Source organism: Myripristis murdjan, chromosome 3 (genome assembly GCF_902150065.1).
Source record: "Myripristis murdjan chromosome 3, fMyrMur1.1, whole genome shotgun sequence".
NCBI classification, from domain to species: Eukaryota; Metazoa; Chordata; class Actinopteri; order Holocentriformes; family Holocentridae; genus Myripristis; species Myripristis murdjan.
In genome coordinates this window covers 40,284,318-40,298,830 of record NC_043982.1, presented here as the reverse complement: position 1 = coordinate 40,298,830, position 14,513 = coordinate 40,284,318, and positions in this window count along the sequence as shown.

Here is a 14,513-nt window from a genome sequence, read left to right as displayed (position 1 = left end):
AGGCCAGCATGATCCCCAGACAGAGATTATACGAATATTACACCACCTAGGGGCATGTAGCATTATTTTTAATGGATAGTAAGATGTTTAAGAGGATAAAGAGTGCAGCATATTCCCAGGTTGACATATTAGTGTGTCATTTTAGCACTATTGTGTTTTACATTACTGTCCTCACAGCTGGCACCAACATGCCTCCTGAGTGTTTGGGTTGCATTTGGATGAACTTGATCTGCATAAAAATACAGGTGTAAATGGACCCAGGCTGCACTGACGATCCAGTCACCCTCACCACATCTGGAATGAATGAAATTTAAACTAATTTTATTTTATTTTAGCATCTCACCATCCATGGATGCGGAGACTGCATCTGTCCATTTGAATGCCATCGTGCAAATGCATTTACATTTTCAGTCCACACACACTAAGTACATACAAAAATAAACATTTATGCATGGATCAATCTAGGAAGCACAGGCACGGAAAAGGAGGTGGAAGGCAGCTTCAAACTTGTTAGTATTGTAAATAGGAACTCATGAAAAATGGATGGTCTGGATTGTGGATGAGCAACAAGCGCGGCCAGGTGCCAATTTGCTCTGATGAAACTATCAATAGTAATAACAGCAGCTGCATAAAACAGCTCTCCCCTAAGCTTTTGCCTGCAGAATCCCTGTTATCTAAGACGACTTTTTGCTCTGTTTTGAAAATTAGGACAGGGCAACATGACTCTGCAGTTGCTTGGCTTCTTCCCTAAAGGATGTCAATATTACGAGGGGAAGTGATGTGCGAGGCAGAAATGTGTTTGCCAGGCAAAGCACCGTCTTTGGTAAACAGCAGAGATGCATTTTACTGCCAAGTGTGACTGTAATCTGGCTAAATCATGTCTAGACACAATCTGGATATGAGACATGGTAATGGCTGATGTAAATGGGGTCAAACACAAACACTGCAGCAGGCAAGTGATTCAAACCGCATGGCCTGGATGCACCGACATATGACTTGAGATGCACTGTAAAAAAATTTTAAAAAGAAAGAAAAGAAAAGGTGAAACATGAAGTAGAAAATTGAAACGTGAATGCAAGGTTGTCGATGAAGGCCGAGCTTGCGAACAAACATTGACACAGATCATTCATTGGAACTGTGAGCACACAAATACAACATGAGGCCAAGTAAAACAAAGGCAGGAGGATCGGACCATTAACCATCCCCATCGCCAAAAATCTGAGTCCATATGGGTATTTTGAGCAGAATGCATCCATTTCTTTAATTTGTTGCTGTGTGTAAAATAAGCTTGCCACATTTAAAACCATGCAGTTTTATCTGCCCACTACATCAGATGTGTATCTCACTGTATCTGTGGTTACCTCAAGCTTTGTGAAGCTTGAGGTAGCTGAGATAATAAGTCTCCTGGGAGCCGGCTACAGTATGATGAACTCGTTCCACTTCACATTCAGCAGCAATATAAAGGCTAAATATTAGATTATAGCACATAACTGCTCAACCAGATATATATTAGAGAGAGCACTTAATTGCCACACTGCATGTTAGGCAAGAATAGCTCTGCCAAAGCCTTATAGAAGTACTGCAGACCTGCAATTTAATGCTTCTACCACTATGAATAATAATAATAATAATAATAATAATAATAATAATAATAGTAATTCATGTCTGTCCTGCCTTTATGAAGTTGTGATTGTGAAGGAGTTTGTTTTTCTCTGTAACCTTGTCGATTGCCTTTTTGTACAAGCAGCAGAAGCTGAAGTCCCTCAGTGGGATGTTTCAAAGATGATATGTGATTTTTGTGCATTTTTCATTCTTCTTTCTTTCTGTTTTTTTCTCCACCTGCACTTCCATTGGATTGTTTTTGGATTTTGGACCCTGATCTGGTTTCTGTAAAAAAAATTTTGTGTGTGTCATGTCCATAGCTTTTCTCTCCCATTATTGCATAAACATTAGGGGGGTTATGGCTGCAATGGGTTATTAAAAAGTACAAATAATAACACCAGAGGACTCTAATATATTTGTCGGGAGGCAGCAGGATGAGCTTGAGTCCAGTGCCGACTTTGGAGAGGAGGAGAAAAGGACTGGAGAGCAACGAGACTCGTCCGGCAAGTCGGTGTTTACATCATTATTTCTCAAAAAGCTGCAAAAACTACACATTAATTTCAGCATCATTAACATGTTCTGAATTTGCATAGCTGCTATTATTCTAATGGAGTTTAACTGTGACTCATGTTTAACATCTTTGTTTTAAATGCGCTTGCTCTGTTTTGTCGATCTTTTTCTATTATCTTTTATCTATTATCTTTTAAACCTGTGAAGCCCTTTGTCACAGAATGTAGTGTTTTTAAAGCCACAATATAAATAAAGTTGACTTTACTATTTTGTCTCTACTCCAGTTCAGCTTTACCAAGTCATTTTATTGCCTTTATTGAAACTGTATACATCCATTACATGGATGGTTTGGCTGTTACCCAGTGGAGCTGTAGACACGTTTTTGAGTAATGGGCTTGTGCAAGAGCACAAATGATGATAGAGGTACAATGCAAATAGGTGCGGCTCATGATTAAATATCAAATGGGCTGTGTGCGAGTCTCGGGGGTCTTTCGGGACAGCGTTAGAGGCCGGGAGCGGAACATCCAAAACCGGCTTTTGAGGTGGTGCTGCCTGATTATGACTGTGAATCATTAATTTGGGTGGCTTTTAACTTTTAAACACACAAAAGAAATGTGTTTCTCTGTTATTTAGTTTGTAAAATACCATACCTACACTTTTTTTTTTTTTAATTGCAGGACATAGTATATAGTAAATTATTAGGCCTGTGCCTGAGCTGCTCTGGACAACACGGCCAGATGAGAGCGAGGTGACGGGGTTGTGTTTTCTCCACAAAGCAATTACAAATTAATTAAAGATTCTTTCAATGGTGATTTATTTCCACGGTCAAAGCAACACAAATTTAACAATGGAATTGTTTAGTGTAATGCCAAATTCACATTTCTTCCAATGGGGTAATTGCTTATTGGTCTAATAAAAAGTTACCGTAAATAAGTTCAGGGCTATCTCCCCGGCGCCCACGCATGCTCGCCTAAGCATAAAGTTTTATGACTTTGTTTCCTAGTTTCTAAACTGTGTGCGCAATCAATAGATAATTGCGAGCCTCTGGTGATAATAAATCAAATCTACTGTCAATTTACATATTTCGCCCTCTCCACATAACAGAGCGGGTGAAGTGTAAGTGCATATGCAATAAGCAAAGGCACAAGGACCAGAAACGCTCACACTGTCCACTTTTTTTCTTTCCAGTGGCAAATGATGTGATCTGTTGCTAGATCAGAAACGATTTTCCTTGCCACCATTTCATTTGCTCTTGTGCAAAGATTAAATGTTAAACTATTCCATTCAGATGAACCATAATGGAAATGGAAGAATAACTGAATGGAAACGGTGAATAGTCTTAAACGAGCTCTCTTTTTTTTTTTATACAGTTTCACTTCAGATTGCCCCACATGAAAACAATCACTACATTATGCTGTACGTTCATACAGTTACGACTAGACCTTTGATTTAAGAAAGGCTTGTCACAGCCGGTGGCATCCGCTGTTAATATTTGCACAACTGGGCCTGTTTTTCTCACTTACAATTGAATTCAAAATATAACTTCTTTGCGGTGATCATCTTAAAGGCACCCATGGGGATTTCCTAGACGTCCTTCCTCGACGTGAGGACCTCACACGAGGGTTTGTTAAGGTCTGAAGCCTGCTTCTGTCTTTGTTCTTTATTCCAGGTGTTACAGAGCTAAGCTTCATGTCACACTCCTCACTTTCACCTCCATCCATCTCCTCGTTTCTGTCTCTGAGCCACGACTGCACTCGCCTTATTTTGCACGCTGATTTATTTATTTGATCATCACTTTCTGTTTGTTCTGTTTGTTGCCAAGATTTTGTTCATTTCGAAAAAAAAAAAAATCCTCACCAACGGTATCAGTGAGCAATCAAGAGCACAGCCGTTGCCGGTATATTTGTATCGTTATGAAGAGAGCATTTTGTGAACATGTATGTGCCGGCTGATTATGTTTCCTTCAACTGGTTGTGTTTTGCTCTCAGCATGGTGGGTAATGACCTCCTCACAGCGCTTCAAGTGACTGCTTGGTGTAGGCTATATGAGCTTAATTGCCACACAGATGTACCAGCGCTCTCCTTATGCAGTGACCTGCCTGACAGGAGGACTGCGGTGTAAAAAGACAGAGCCAAGGGTTTTTCTGCTCGAGAGGTGGACAGTCTAAGGCCTCGTTCAGATTTGTTTCTCAAATCAGAGTCCACGCTGTTAATTGCAAGTGATCAAGTTGGTTGTGTGTCCAGACATCACCGACCTGTCTGCATGGGTTGCTGTGGTAACCACATCGGCGTCAGCAACTGCATATGCTGTTGATGCAGATTTCCAACGCAAAAGAATGAAAAATGTACAGATGACTGCCCCCAAAGTGCCAGCAGACAGATTATGTCACCGTCTGTTGTTCTCTGTGTTGTCCTCCATAAAGCTCTGCTAGTGGCAGCGTGTGTCACGTCGCAAGTGATGCAAAAGACAGTTTGAAATCCGATTTGAGTTGCCAGAGCGTCAGGACTGAGACGTACCTGTAGAAATACAGTTGGAATCACCTGTCAAAGTATTTGCAAAAATAACATTTCTTGAGTTTTTTTGGCTGTCCAGACATTGTAAAATCAATCTTGATAACAATCTGGATATGCCAACACTGAAAAACGTAAAATCTTACCAAGATTATTTGTCTTATTTCAACTCAAAAATGTCTTATTTCTACTCAAAATATCTCATTACACTTAAAATAAGACATGATCACCTCAGAAGTAACTTGTTTTTAGACAATTGTCTCTTGTTTCAAGTGAATATTCACTTGAAACAAGTGAAAATTTGCTTGTTTCATTGGCAAAATTTGCCAGTGGAAAAAGTGAAAATTCACTTGAAATAAGTGAAAATTAGCTAGAAACAAGAAACAAATTTTGCCAATGAAACAAGCAAATTTTCACTTGTTTCAAACAAATTTTCACTTGAAACGAGAGACAATTGTCTAAAAACAAGTTACTTCTGAGGTGATCATGTCTTATTTTAAGTGTAATGAGATATTTTGACTAGAATTAAGACATTTTTGACTTGAAATAAGACAAATAATCTTGGTAAGATTTTGAGTTTTTGCAGTGAAAAAGCAGATCTGGGCTGGCAGTGTGAACAAGGTCTGAGAGCACAGGGCTGGCTGCTGGTGGTCTGACCCGCTGGGGTGGCAAGGCAACTAGAAACCTTGCCTTGACTGATTTGAAATTTGTTATTAAAGCATGCTACATCGGGGTCCACTTCTTTGCTCCCGTTTATTCCCAGAGACCCGGCGCTGGAGGGAAGCTAACCGGCTTTGGTAACCAGCTCCCCCCCTGGAGAGAGAGAACCAGCGGATGGCCCAGTCCCTCCCCTTCATTTTATCATTTCACTCTTTCATCTCGCTCAGTTTTTACCTTCCTGCCACTGCCCTTCCCAACTGTTACACCGCTGGACTTTTATTAGACTTTTGTGTTTTGTGCATTTGATAGCAGACTACAAAAGAAGCCTGTGCGGATCAGTGAGGGAGAGCCGCCGCGCTGAGACATTTCATGACAATCCTCCACATCAAAAACCTTCGCACTGGCAGCATAAAATGCATGGAGACAGACCGGCATATGGAGGAGATTGGTGTCTGCTCTTTGCGCATATGCCTGATCTACCGAGGCATCAACATCACACGCTGCACTGTACCTCCCTGAGACTGAGCTCCCTTTCATTTTCCAGAAAAGATGTTTAAAATTAGCCGATTTCTGGTGGGCGATATTTTTGTTTGTTTGGAGGCTAACATTAAACATAAATCTGAGTCTCATTTAATTATTCAAACGCCTTTGGAAGCCACGGAGGGCGCAGGAAACGAACCTTTCTTTGTGCAGTACAATTAAAGTCCACTGTATCCTACTTCACAAAGCTATAAACAGACTCAGCACATCAGACAAGCTGCATTCTATTGAATAGGGGCTTCATATATATGTATAACAAGTCATATGTCATATAAATATTATAAATACCCGATGGATAAACAAGACGTAGATGTAATCAGAGGAGTTGGGTGCCCTTACACTGTTTGCCAGCTCTGTACATTGTAAGTATAATGGAAACATCACCTTGTCAGCTTATTTTAGTTTAAGGTTCAGAGTTTTATTTTAGAAAGAGACTATTTTTAGGAACAATCTTTTTTAGGTTTTTTTTTTTTTTTTTTGAGTCTCTGAAAAGGACTAAATACTGAAAAACTTATGCATTTTATTATCAAAAAACAGTAAGATTAACATTGACTGAGAAAATTGTTTTCACAAATGGTCAACAAATTGAGTTTTTTTATACCGTGAGTTCATTTAATTTAATTGGACTGATGAGCACTTGTCTTTTAAGGTGCATATCCAGTGTGTTATAGGAAAAGGCTGAAGATCTTACAAGGATTTTACTACAAAAACAAGCCTTACTTTTCTTTTGGTGTGAAATGCAAACTGGTGGAGTGAGTGAGTCTACCTTTTTTTTATTTTTTTTTTTTTACCCGTCACTGATTATAGTGATCACATGCAAACGCTGGAGCTCTTACTGTGTGCTCAAAAGTGAGCTGGCCTTTAAGTGCATGCAGCCTCAGTCATTGGTATGTTTTTACTTAGTAATCCATTCTCGGATTCCTACTTTAAAACTAAAATTCCTACTTGCTAGTCTTCTCCTTGAAACTTGAAAAATTGAAATTATAATCTCGCTTCTCAGGACACTTTGTTCCCAAACTGGGGAAAAAAAAAAGCTTTTTGGTTTGCCGCACCTGCTGCATGGAACAAGCTACAGGCTGATCTTAAACTTCAAAACATGGCTAACCCTGAAAGGGGGTCGGGTCCAAGTTGTCTGTGTGCAAATGTTTTATTTGATCGAGGTAATGTTATTCAAATTTATGAGCTTTTAGTGTTCAGACTCTTGTGTTGCTGCTATTCTTGGCCAGATGTCCCTTGTAAGAGAGATATTTGATCTCAGTGGGACAAACCTGGTTAAATAAAGGCTAAAAAATGACTACTGAGGTGTATAATTTAACCAGCATCAAAGTGTGTACATATGCAAGAAATGTATTAGAGGCTGGTCGATCATATTTTTTCCACACAGCCACTGGTAAATTACCTGTTTAAGACTCATTTCTGTCCCTAAAGTTTGGGAAAAAGTGGGTAAGAAAGTTTATAGAGTCTCTGACTCTGCTGCAACAGAAGAACCCACTCTTCATTAAAACAAAAATGCTGAAACTAGAATATCCAGTGAACCTAAATACCACTCTAATCATGTATAAAGCGCAAAAAAATACTCTTCCACCCTGCATACAGGAGCTGTTAGAAGTAAGGGAGTCCCAGTATGCACTTAGGGGGATGTGTATATTTAAGAAAAGAAGAGTGAGGACCAACACAAAAGGCAGGTGTCTATCGGTTAAGGGGTTTAATTTATGGAATAAACTAGACCAAGACTTAAAAATGTGTACAACCATCACAAAATTTAAAAAGATGTACAAAAATAAGCTATTAAATAAATATAAAACATTATGATCAAGTTTTCGAATATACATGTATGGGTGGGTGTGTGTGTGTATATATATATATATGTAATGTGTGTTTATATATATTTGTGTATAAGTAAATTATGATTGAATATATACCCGTCCATGCTCTGTGGCCTACTAGCCACAGAGCATGGTGAAGCACTGTAATTGATATCCCTAGGAAGTGGAGCCATACTCTGGTTAATAAGCCACATAGTATGGTGTAGCATATAAATATTGCACTCTGCAAACCCTGACTTCCTTTTCGTTTTTAAGTTTTGTTAATCCAATGTTGATTTATTTATAATTATTACTATTATGTACAAACTTTTTTCTTCAACTTGTTTTCAGTATACTTATACAATGTTTTAAAACTGTGACATTGTTTTCTGTTTTTAAATATCACAGTTTCTTTGTAAAAAGGGTAGGCAAAATAAGCTTTGGCTTCAGCCTACACCTTTTCGGTACCACTATAATTAGTGGACTAGATTGTAAATTATGTATTTTCTTTTAAATGGACTGAAATAAAGTACTACTACTACTAAGTACCTCTTTTCTTGTCTTGGATTTCTTGGATTTTATTAGCATGATGTCATTTGAAAAAAAAAAAAATGGCATCCTCTGCTGACCAGGTGGTTTGGCCAAAAGCTAGTGTCGGTGCACAGTGAGTGGTACACTAACTAACACTCACTAAGTCTGTCTTACTCCTACAAAATGTTCAGTAGTGGTCAGTGGAGAGTGTTTTACTGGGTATACTGGGTAACTTGACCCCATGATTCCACTGGATAAAATAAACACTGGTTGCTGTAAATTATTAGTATGCCACCTTTAAGTTTATTGTTTCAGCTTCACTCCTTTGTTTATCCTCTTTATCTCACATTTTTAAATGTTATGTCTCTAATTTCATGTGCTTAATGTTGTGAATCAACGCCATACAACACAAATTGGAGTTAAATGTGACTCATTTAAGGTAATTTCATGGCCAAACTGTGCCAGGCACACCTGCGGCACAGTTGGAAACAGGATTACACGAGGAGCAATGCATCAGTAGGCGTGGCAGGGCCTCGTTTCAGTCACGACCAATCAAATCGCTTCTTTCTCCTCCTTTTTAAAAACACTGCGCCCTCTGCAACCACAACCATTTTGTGATGGAGGAGAAGAGCGGCTTCTCCCTGGAGGAAACTGACGTCCTTGTGCGGAACGTGCAGAATCGCTGTGAACAAATGAGCCGCCAAGGGCAGATAATGTTAAATTACCTTGGAATGAGATGATGTGTGGTTAACATGTGTTGCTCCGGTCCTCGGAGAACCGCCGCCCGGTCCGACCGCGAACCGCAGAGACGCTCGGCCAGAACATGTGGCTGCCTCCACAACTGTGTGTGTTTGTGTGTGTGGCGGTGTAGCTCTAGACCTAGAAATGAAAGTCCAGGAAATATTTTAGCACACGATAATAAAGAATTGGTGCAGTGATTGGGTTTGGGGACCGAGGTTAAAACAGCTCTTCATCCCGCTGTGGTCCAGTTTATGGAACCACGGTCTCATATTTGACTTCAATAATTGGAGCAGCGGGTTCACAGCCCCGGGGAGGGGAACCAAGCCAAGAGCGTCTGTCCTCTATTCTGTTTTCTTTTTTGGAAATATAGGGAATATTTGTGCTAAATTAAATTCAGGAATAATCGTTACAGGCTGTCGAATAAGAAGGACAAGTCGGTGTTTCCTTCATGATTTTTTGATGACAAACAAAAACAAAAACAAAAACAAAGGGACCCACTCTTATGCCTCTTTCTTTCAGTTTAAAGCTGTATACGGTTCTACAAAAGACAATTAAAAAAAAAGAAATCGGCCAAGGAGAACTGTTGATTTAATGAAAGCAGTAGGGCTGTCGATCGATTTTTGAAAAATTAACTCATTAATTGCACAATTTGCTGTGATCACTGGCGATTAATCACTTTTTTTTTCTTCACAAGAGTGGAGCTTGATGGAAATTTGAATGTAAAATCACAGAATTAATGTAGAATCAACACAAAGGAAGAGAATTAAGTTGAAATACTAATGTTTGACAGCGTCTCTGAACACAGATTCTCTCCTGGGAACTGCAGATTTCCAATAAAACCAGTTCAAGCAAGTTGTATTTTGGAAGCTGTTATTATTTTGCAGGGTGTATATGATGGATACCCTGACGCAATCTGTGTTTTTCAGCCCGTTGTCTCTGATGGGCCGACGGTGCATGGAAGTCCATTCAGCGGCTGCATCGCTCAGCTCTGCTGTGTTGACAGATTTGACCCTCACACACCTCACAAGTGTGTTTTGGCAGCACCGCCACCACTAGTGCTAAAGTTACCACTGTTGGAAGCATAAAATGTGATTGATCTGATATTGTAAACAAATTGTGGTCCAATAGAATGACATTTCTCTGTTGCAGTTTGCCTTTATTTCTGTCCACAGATCCACTGGGACTCGTCTTGCAGGTTGTCTTGTCCTTCATTTTGTCTGTCGTCTGTATCGACAGTAGCCTCCTGATGTCATGTGTGACGGTTAAGGGTCAAAAGTAGGTCAAAGTTCAACATTGCCATAATTTGCATTTTTTTTTTAAATTAAGCGTTAAGGTCCTCATATTGATTGCATGCGTTAACGCTTTAACTTTGAACTCTGCCCGAGAAAGTGATCATCACCGGCACCACAGCAGATAAACTAGGCTAACAGTGTGTATACAGGCCATGATAAAGAGGCTAAAAACAAGGCTAAATGCATGTGCAGCAGGACAATATGAGTCAGCAGGGGTGATAGACACTTATAAGGAATTATACGATAATGCTAGATTCACAACAGTCTTTAGAAGCTCTTCATTTTGCCTGCTGTTTCAATGCCATGCGATCCTCCACCACCTCAACATCCTCTGGCTACTTTAAAGTCCCCATGATGCCTTCACATGACCTCAACTTCCTGTAAAATAGCATCTCAATAGACTCATCATCCTGCACTAGTGGGTGTAAATTCATATTTCAACTAATAAAACCTTCACAAATCTTTAAACATCCTCTCTCGTCCACCTTTTCTAAACTGTTTCTCTCCGAAATTGAGATCCTGTTGGTTTAGGGCTCGGCCTGTCTTATTGGTTTGCACTCGTGAATGATCCTTCCCTGTTTTGACTGGTAATACATCAAATGAAGAAAGTAAGAGTCTATTTCACGGCGTCTTTAAACACACTGGATAATGATGGCAAGCTAAGATTTCAACTATGCCTATTGCTATGCAGCGAGGAATCCCAAAGCTCCCTGAAGTAGAGCCTGTGTGCCAAATATAACTGCATTCCTTGACGTACGTGTCTCTTACTGAATTGTAGTCATGCTGCGAATGATAAAGCAGAGTGATGCTGTTAGGCGCATGCACAAACCTGCGAGTGATAAGAAGGGCAAAAGAACACAGCCTTACTACAGTCCCTCTTTTGCTGAGAGGACCACCGCTGACACGTTTCCTCTCATCTGCAGAGCTCTCCAAGTGCCAGCAGCCCTCGCATCGCCTGACTCTGACAGGCCGGGGAGGGCGGCATGACATCAAGAGTGTTCAGCCAATGAGAAAAGACAAATGTCAATGTGTACCTTTACATTAGCCTCGCCGAAGCTCCTCGCCGGTTCCTTCTGGAGTTCCCGTCATTGGAAAGGCTTTTCGGGTTCAAGCTTCTGCTGGCACTGCGGAATATGTTTCCCCGGGGCGATACAAAGCATGAAGGTAAAACACGGAGTCGTCTCAGGCGGCACTCAGTCTACTTCAGAGGCTTGTGGGCAACAAGTACAGAGTTTAAAACCTTTATGAGTTTGTTTAAAGAATTACAATCAGATAGGGCTGTACTTGAATGCTTATCCACCAGTTTTGATCTGACAAACGTGGCCGACAATATGTGGATTGCTGGTATCCCTGTGTATCCCTAATTCCAGAGCATAGGGGAGAGTGGGGTAATTTGTGCCAAGGGGCAAGTAGTGCCACCCCTGTTATCTAGAAAACCATAGAAGAAATTGGTTATGTGACCACATATTTTTGAAGAGGCATCCATTTCACTCATCCTGCAAAGAAGGGAGACACATGGCTTGAGAGGTAAGCACATTTAAGTTCAAAAAACCTTTTTTTGCCCTCCAAAGTAAAATTTCCATAATCAAGGTTTTTTGATTGCTGTGTTTGAACAATTACAGAAAACAGTTCACACAGGTTTTAGTACTTTAGTAAGCTACACCATGAGTCTATACGGTTAGCATGATGTTAGCTCAAAACAGCTGGGGGATGCATTTTTTTCAAAATGGTGGGCTTGGGGTAATTTGTGCCAAAGGGCCTTGGGGTAAGTTGTGCCAGTAGCACAACCTGTGATTATATACTATATATTACTTAATTGTATTTTATTGTTATTGTACATTGTCTTCTTACCTTTGATCACTACAACTATTCAGATTCAGATGAAGATGATTTGCAGGTGCTCATTTTGGAAGATTTATTTTGTTCTGGGTATGTGTTCATGTGGCGCTCGGCCTTGTTATAGAAAAGTGGCCTGTGATCTTGTTAAAATAATAAATAAAGGTTAAATAAATAATTTTGTATTGAATTTGTTTTGCTTTTATATAGCATTATCATTTGTGAGATTAAAATGATCTGTTTTACTTCAATTATCAATGGCACAATTTACCCCAGTGTATTCTCTCTAATGGCACAATTTACCCCGCACCGGGGGCAAGTTGTGCCACAAAACCACTTTTTTTTCGAAAGCTATATTTCTCAAACAGTTTATATAAGATCCAAAGTGATTGTTCCCAGGGATGCACAACATCCTAAACTATATGTGCATATTTTAGTTGGAGGCATTACTGTAATCCCCTCGCTTTAAAGGCACTTTAAGTAAAAACTGGCACTATTTACCCCACTCTCCCCTACAGTTGTTCTAGGGAGTCTCTCTACTTCCAGCAGCTTAACTTCGCAGTTCACATTTGAATGGGCTCTGGTTGTTTTGGTCTGACCTGAGTGAGACTGCAGGCTTCAGCATAATCAATGTTGTAATACAGGGTGTCCATAAAGTCTCTTTACAATTTAACAAATTTATTACAAAAGCAAATGAATAGACAAATCTGTGGAAATTACTACAAAATGAGGAGTAGATATTGAAGTTTTTTTTTTTTTGCCTCATTTAATACACCTCTATATGGGCACCATTAGTTGCACAAAGCACATCAAGACGGCACTCGATTTCTTGCCATGTTTGCTGTAGCAGAGCCTCATCAATGGTGGCATCGGCATCAGTGATCTTTTGCTTCAGGTCGTTGATGTCCAATGTGATTAAACACTTTGATAACCACTGAGTACATAGAACAGATCTGACTAACATATCTCATCCATTGCTTTTGTAATAGACGTACAATTCAGCAACTCACATTGGCAACAAGGAAATAATAAAGCAAAACATGATGCTGCAGATGGTAAACTACAGGCCTGTGCGTGGTTTCCCAGAGGCATCCTCGGATCATCTTTGCTCCATAACGAGTTTAAAGAGGCTGTTAGGAAATCAAATCTGGAGCGACTCTCAGCGGACATTTGGCACACCACCCCATTCAGTCCATCACACAGTAACTCTAATGCACAGGTGTCAAACTCGTGCCATGGAGGGCCAAGAGGCTGCAGGTTTTCATTCCAACCAAAAACTCCACCAGGTGATTTCACTGATTAGTCCCGCCTCTCTGTTTGGAGGTAGGGTGATCAGTGAAATCACCTGGTGGAGTTTTTGGTTGGAATGAAAACCTGCAGCCTCTTGGCCCTCCATGGCACGAGTTTGACACCCCTGCTCTAATGGCTGAGGTTTGGTATGTAAAGCAAACAAAATGAGCAAAATGACTAGTTTAAGATTGTTATTATTATATATATTATATTTTTTAGTGTAGAATATTCATATATTGTCAAGTGTTTACAAGCAATTATGCAAGTAATAGAGAAAAACTCAAGTGGCCATCTCCTATCTATATGCTCTGCTTGCAGATGCACTGCCTACTGATGCTCTGTAACAACTTGAGAAGAAGAATATGGTTAAAGGGAGGAAACTAGAACCATTTAGTTAAGGTGGTGTAAAGTTTTGGCCAAGGCTGAATATGAAAATCTTGAGCTGAAAAGGAGAAAAAAAAATTAGAGAAGAAACTTTTTCGCGAGCTGGAAACTTAAAGTGATATGGGAGTTTAGTATTTACCTGTATATATTCATGAGTTCAGTATCAATATATATTGATATTGAGCTTGATATTGACTCTGTTCACTGGGAGCTTTGCTGTAGCACAAAGATCTAATGTTTTTTTTATTATTTTGTGCAGACACAGGTCTAACTAAAACATGAACAAGTTACAAACATGACTCAGAGACTATCTCTTTAGGAGGCGGAGGTCATTTTTTTCTGTTTTGTTGTTGTTGTTGTTTTGTTTTGTTTTTTTTTTTTTAAGGCTGACCACTGAATTTTCATATGTTTGAATGAGAAAGTAGTTCCACGTTCACTGGATCTACATTCCAGGATTTTCCACTTTCTCATTCAAACAGTTATATTTTGAAAAGTAAGCAGTCAGTGTAACAACAACAACAACAACAACAATGATAATAATAATAATAAAAAGTATGACTACTTCATGATGTGATAGTCTTTGAGTCATGGTAGAAAATGTTATATTTTCATTAGGACTACTGTTTTTGAGAGCTGTTTAGCGAACACAACACACATGAACAGGGAGACAAAAACAGAAGATCTGCGTTCTACAGCGGATCTGAGTGAACCCAAGAATATGGACCGATACTGAGCTGAAGAACAAATACAGGCACATGTTTTACTAAATATCCATGTCGCTTTAACTCAGAGTTAAAGGTAAATGTAAATGT